The sequence below is a fragment of the Eurytemora carolleeae genome, unplaced genomic scaffold, assembly GCF_000591075.1.
Source record: "Eurytemora carolleeae unplaced genomic scaffold, Eaff_2.0 scaffold2727, whole genome shotgun sequence".
In the NCBI taxonomy this organism is placed as follows: domain Eukaryota; kingdom Metazoa; phylum Arthropoda; class Copepoda; order Calanoida; family Temoridae; genus Eurytemora; species Eurytemora carolleeae.
Window position 1 is genome coordinate 1 of NW_019398611.1, and position 7,104 is coordinate 7,104.

The 7,104-nt window shown below is 29.6% G+C and overlaps 1 long non-coding RNA gene across 1 annotated transcript; it reads left to right on the top strand.

Annotated features, from left to right (window-relative positions):
* The first annotated feature begins 1,094 nt into the window (after nt 1-1,094).
* On the top strand, nt 1,095-5,613 carry LOC111717532 (uncharacterized). The gene is made up of 4 exons (XR_002768804.1): nt 1,095-1,394; nt 2,269-2,304; nt 3,199-3,251; nt 5,515-5,613. It is a non-coding gene; the product is annotated as an uncharacterized LOC111717532 (long non-coding RNA).
* The last annotated feature ends 1,491 nt before the right edge of the window (nt 5,614-7,104 follow it).

Sequence of the window (7,104 nt, forward strand, 5' to 3'; positions counted from 1 at the left end):
CAGGGGGACCAGTCAACAAATCAGTCTTTTTAAAGCTTTACAGGGGGACTAGTCAACAAATCAGTCGTTTTACACAGCTTTACAGGGGGACCAGCCACCAAATCAGTCTTTTTACAGCTTTATGGGGAACAGACAACAAATCAGTCGTTTTACAGCTTTACATGGGAACCAGTCAACAAATCAGTCATTTTACAGCTTTACAGAGCCAACAAATCAGTATTTTTACAGCTTTACAGGGGGACCAGCCAACAAATTAGTCTTTTTACAGCTTTACAGGGGGACCAGCCAACAAATCAGCCTTTAACAGTTTTACAGGGGGACCAGTCAACAAATCAGCCATTTTACAGCTTTACAGAGCCAACAAATCAGTCTTTTACAGCTTTACAGGGGGACCAGTCAATAAATGAGTTTCTTACAGCTTTACAGGGGGGCCAGTCAATAAATAAGCTTTTTTTGACAGCTTTACAGGGGGAATAGTCTTTTTACAGCTTTACAGGGAAACAAGCCAACAAATCATTCTTTTACTGAGGGATCAGTCAATAAATCAGTCTTTTACTGAGGGATCAGTGAACAAATCAGTCTTTATATGAAGAAGAATTCAGAAATTAAACGAGGTCAACTTCAAGGCTAATCTCGCGAGTTACTTTATTATATCTCTTTTTTTGTAGAAATTCACAAGTAAGTTTTTTTTTTGACTCTTTTCATATAAAGAGTTCATTAAAATTACGATTTTTATAAATTTTTATATGGAACCAAAAATTAGGCTTTATAAAATATACTTAATTAATTCAGAAACAGGCTGTTTGAAGTAAAAATGCTAAGCTTAGCGAGAATACTCTTATTATTTTCTTATTTGTTAATGAAAGCAAAGTAAAATATGTAAAAAAAGTATATAAAAATGTGTGTAAAGATACCATTTTATAATCACTATTTTGATTAAATGTATTAGTAAACAAATGATCTGTTATTTCTTGTAATTAGTTAATTACACTGCTGCTAGAAAGCTAGATAATTGAATTAATCAATATACAATACAGGTTGATAATAAAAAGAATTGGATGATGAATATCCACGGGTAAAAATGAAGAGTTTTGATAAATAAATGGATCCATTTCTAGGATAGTTGAAGAAATAAATGACAATGGTTGAATGAATAAATGTTAAGGAGTTAAACTATATTTGGCAGTCTACCCTGAAACCATCCTTTCCTCTTTTTAAGAAGTGGTTCAATCAGTTGGATCAGGATAATGTTAAGGGATTAATGTCTAGGAGCTGATTAATGAGATAAATCAGGATGGGAATGAATGAATGAATGTCTAGGAGCTGATTAATGAGATAGATCAGGATGGGAATGGATGTATCAGCTTTAATGAATTTGTGTGGCTGATGACTAGGTATAGTAAAGAAGTAAATTGAAAAGATGTTAAATCAATTTTGTTTATTTGTTAACCAAGGAAATAATTCTAGACTTTAAAGATTTAAGATTATGCTACAATATTACAATAAATGGTGTAAATGATACTGTAAAAATAAAAATATTTCCAAAAAAGTCTATTTTTATTTATTTTGTATTTCCTTAATTTATAGGTAATCGTGTATTCCTGAAATGCTTCTACGAATCAATAGTTTTTAAATAATTAATAAATAACTCCCCCTAGTTTTATTATGCAAGTAAATGTCATCATGAACTATCAGGAAGCTAGACATGTATAAAGAGTATACAGGGGTAACCAGAATACTCTGGAACGATTATCGTATATTTTCTTTGTTTGATTTTAAATATTGTAACATCTGATACACGCTATTCAAATTTTAAAAGTATGATATTTTGTAATAAAAAAGAAAGTAAGATGGCGTCAATGTATTCCACTGATTTCTGGTTAACACTGTATGAAAAAGTTTTCCGTGATTTTATTTTTAAATCACTGGTAAAATTATTTGCTTAATTAATGCATCAATAACACACTTGATGTCTTAACATTCACAATTTTATAAGATGGACTGTACAAAAAAAGTAATTTTAGACCCGTCTTTATTCGTTGACAAACCCTACAAACCTTTTCTTTGGTAAACATCTCTTTGCATTTATATACTCATATTAAATCAATAATATGTGTACATATTATTGTACACAATTCAGTGTGCATACATCGACTTTAGCGGTTTGTACATCGAATTGTGACTTACGAACAGACATAGATAAAAACTTGATCTAGTAGAGATTAGTAACTATTATATTTTACTTTTAATTTTAAATATTTTATTTAGGGAAATCCATGATACTGATATAGAAGAAGAAATACGGTACAAAAATTATCTTTTTTACATTGACTTTATTGAATGTTTAATGATAGAATATAATTCATTCTTCACTTCGCTTAATCGGTGTTTTTATAACTTTTATCATTTTAGTTTTGGAACCTAGAAAAATAATTTTAAAGTAAGAATGTCACAGGATATCTGTTTAGCTTTGATTAAAATAAACTGATGCTGCACTTTTTCAGCCTAATACAGAGTGTGGCACTAAGCATGAAAGTAGCAAGAAGATTTGAAATTTGTCTTTAATCTTTAAATTTGTTCTTGACATTTCAAAGTTGTATAATAAGGTTGGTTACTCTCGATGCGCTCCAATGTACGGAAAATGTCGTCACCTCAGATAGATAGATAAAAACCTAAAATGACGTAACTCTCGCCTCTATATCCAGTGACGTCAAATTATAGTTTTTATCTTAGGAGACGACATATTCCGTACATTGAAGCGGTCGAGTAACCAACCTTATTATACAACCTTGTGACATTCAGTCGTCAATGATTATTGAAAAACGAAAACCACAAAAATCATCGAGTCATTTCTGAAATGTGGTCAACCAAATTTGTGTTGTTAATATTACTGGAGATACTAAGGATTCTGTTCAGTATTCAATTTTAAACCAATAATGTCCAAATCTAAATAAAATTCTTCATATCTCCGGTAATAATGAAATCAGACCACATTTTGAAAATGCCAAGACTATGGGTATTTTTTATCATTATTTATTAACTCTAGAATTTTACTCGTAAAATTAGGTTTAAGAGTAAAGTACGCATATTATTTCAAAGATAAAAGACGACCTACAAGTTATCTTGCTAAAGTCATGTTTCGTAGGACACCCGGTATTTACCAAAAACAAATTTATTTTAATATTTTAAAATTTTTAGTGAGGCATTTCGTGTTTTTGATAGAGAAGGTCACGGATTCATAACTGCTCTAGGTATACAATACACTATACAGCCTTACAGGGATATAATTTATGTTTCAAGGTGTCTCAGAGTTATAATTTATTAAAACAATAGGGTGTCCCAGAATATAGGAATATAGTTTGAAAATACAAGGAGCAAGAGAATAAAGGGATAACATGGATAACAATTTCTGAGAAACAATAACGATTACGTTTTATTTAGCTTTTTTGTAGACATCTTGCTAATAAACAAATATCTCTGAATAAATGTTGTTACCAGTAACTACTATTGTATATCATACCCCTGATTTTCATTGTTTAAAGAGACTGTTCACGTTATTTCAAGTAATTATCCATGAAAAAGTTTCACAAGATTAACAACCAAGGTTGTATAATAAGGTTGGTTACTCTCGATGCGCTTTTAATGTACGGAAAATGTTGTCTCCTAATATAGATCGAGAATAACCAACCTTATTATACAACCTTGTTAACAACTGAAATATTAACTATTCAAACCGTTATATATATATATATATATATATATATATATATAAACATTGAACAATGAGATAACCAGCGTCATTTATAGAAATAAAAATTTCCTTTCTGGCTACTGCGCCGACATTTTCCTACAACAAACTTGCTCACTTAAAGTGTGTCCTGTAAATTTCAGAGAATTTATTTAGCCCTGTTCCTTTAAAGAAAGTTTAGTTTAGACTAGAAAAATGTATAAAATAGTTAAATAAACTGACATTTAAATTGAAATGATTTAAATAAAATTTGATGCTTCCTCACTTCTGGAATTTCCATTGATTTTCGGATTTTATGAGGTTTTTCATTAGAAAAATTTCAAATTTGTTAAAATCTTCTATTTTCCTCAATTTTACGATAAAATACGAGCCAGGAATTTTTCTAATTAATTTTAAAGATTTTCAATCAAACCCAACTGACACAACATCCTCTGATTCAGAATAAAAACATGGCTTTCTGCAAAACAATAAAAGAAGCTCAAGTTCTATTTTCAGAATACTTCTATCTAACAACAAGGTTTCAGAATATACATTTTTTAGGTTTATTCCTATCTCTAGGTTTTATTAACATTCACCCTAAATATCATGAAAAATTGAAATTTGCCGTATTAAATATTTTTTTGAGGATGTTTAAAATTTTTATTTGATTAAACATTGCATTTAAAGGATCTCCTTTGGACAAAGACTTGTTATAATTACAAAATCCGAATCTTATGACATTAAAACTTATTCATTTAAATTTGTATTTAAATTTCAAAAAGATGATTTGTGTCGGTTTTAGCAGTTAATTTCAATCTGTAATTAAATTAATAATAACTAGGCTTATAGGGCGCTTCGCGCCCATCTTCTATTTCAACTTTTAATTGTGGCTTTATCTCTGAACATCTTCTCTGAACATCTTTACAGTATAAAACAAAAAAAAACAAAAAAGTTTGCGGATTTCATAATATTTTTTCGCGCATTTTCAAAATTTTACAAAAATTAAAAACTTTTAAACACAAATTTTTGAAATATTGATCATTCATAAACCTTCTCTGGGGCCATGTGAGATCCCACACAAAATTTGGGCCTGATCGGTTTAGCCGTTTTGACGTTTATTGGATACAAACAGTTAACAGACAAGCCAAATTTATATATAGATACTCTAAAAAATGAAAAGAGTTGACAAATTTATTTTAATTATGGATTTCAATTCAATGTTTCAAAAAATAAAATTTACTTCTAATCTCAAAAAAAAAAGTTTTTATTAAGTGTTTGTTGTTTTCTTCTCTTACTATTTCATATTTAATAAGATACAAATTATATCAGATTTTACAAACAGACAATCATTATCAACCCGCCTTACCAGGTTAGGTTGTTTTGTTTAGTTGGTCCGAAATTTAACAATATTTGGGTAAATACATAGAATTCATATTTAATTGGGTTGATTGGTAGGTAGGAAAATGTTAAATGTTTCTGCAATGGGTATAATCAGAGTAACAATAAACTAAAATAGATTTAAAGACAAAACAAACCAGCTCATGTTTGTATTCACATACACCTCTCAGAATTTTTAAAAAGAATCTTAGCAAAATTTAGCAGATTTTCGTAGATTAGGATCAGTGTTAATTGAATTCATTAATTTTGAAAACATTGCACAGATGGAAAATTTTCTAGAGATTTATTTAAAACCATTTGTTTTATTAGATTTGTTTCAATTCGGTCCAACAAAAGATTTAAACATATTTTGAAGAGAGATCTAAATAAAAAAAACATCTTTTATTTAGATTTGACCGCTGTTCTGCAAACTCTAGGGGAGAAACTTTCTCCAGAGGAAACTGAGGTCAATAGTTTAATAATAATTTATTAGGGTTTCAAACAGTTTTCAGATCAATTTCGTGACGAAAATTACGAAAATGCGGGAAAACGGTTTTCTGGCTAAATTACATATGAAAAAATGAATCCTTTAAATATTTGTAATGAAAACTATCCGGATAAACATTATACCCAGACCGTTTTAACACAAGAAACAAAAGCACGAAATATTTTAAGTTCTTTGAATATGAAAAAGTGTGGTTTGAGGTGTACAAGTCGTTTATATGAAGTCATTTAGAATTGCGTTTATAAAGTTCAGAGCTGAAAAATTTAGAATGAGATATCCTTAATCCCGATTGCTTAATCTGAGTATCCTATGGACACACTTTTGATTTTCTTCTTAAACCGTTCTTTCTTGGATATAGTAGAGAAAAATCAAAAACCGTTTTTTAAACTTCGGGAGTTCCTCCCATTTCTGTATATAATCTTAAATAGCGCTATAAATTTCAAATTTATCAGCTTCGTATACGCGACTCCACTTGGTTGAATTTTATACACTTTTCAGGATTTAAGTACAAGATTAGATTAGTCTCGATATTAAGAAAAGATATCCACCATTCTAAAGTTTTCACCTCAGGTTACTTTTTGAATTGAGTGACATGCAATCTATATTTTATGTATCTGAGAACTAAAAGTTGTTCCTCTTGAAAAATTCACTATTCATCACGAAATATACAGTGGTCGTCAAAATAAACTGGAAAAGTAACATAACATTATCTAAAATAATTAACACCCAGCCAGTAGTGCAAGTAATAGAGATTTAGTTTAAAGGACAGACCGGCTATGTATGGTAGTTAAACTGAGTATGCAGTGTTGTGGAAAAATTCTTAAGGATTCATTTGAGACATATAAAACTTTTACACGATGTATAATTACTGAGTTTGAGTGCATTGTCGACGTTCAAAATCATGAATTTGGGTGGACGAAAAATAAAGTAAAAATTATTCAGTAAACTTAAAGATGGTTAGAAACATATTTCTCAAAATTAATATTTCGTTTTCATCATTATATTGAACTTCTTATTTTCTATGAATTTATTCGCAGATTTCTACTAATTCTTCAAATGTCGTCTTTTCAATAGTAATTCCAGAACATCTTTGTCAATAATGAGAAAAAAGAAACTAATAATTGAACAAGATTACTTATTTTCGATGATAGGATTAATTTTTATTTTCTCAACCTGTTCCTAAACAACTAATTGTTTACATTTTTGGTCGTCGTTATTTAATAATTTAAAAAAAAGCAATTTTGAAAACGTATTCACCCAAAAGTACGATTTTGAACGTCGACTTTGCGCTCAAAATCAGGATTTACAGATCTTTAGAAAGTTTTATATGTCTCAAATGAATCCTAAAGAACTTGTCCACAACACTGCATCCTCGAAGTTCAACTACCTTATATAACCGGTATGTCCCTTTAAAGGTAACACCGACCCACCCATTACAGCTTAAGATCTTTAAGATTTTATGTGCAGGCAATTTATATTTCATTGCCGAGCCAGT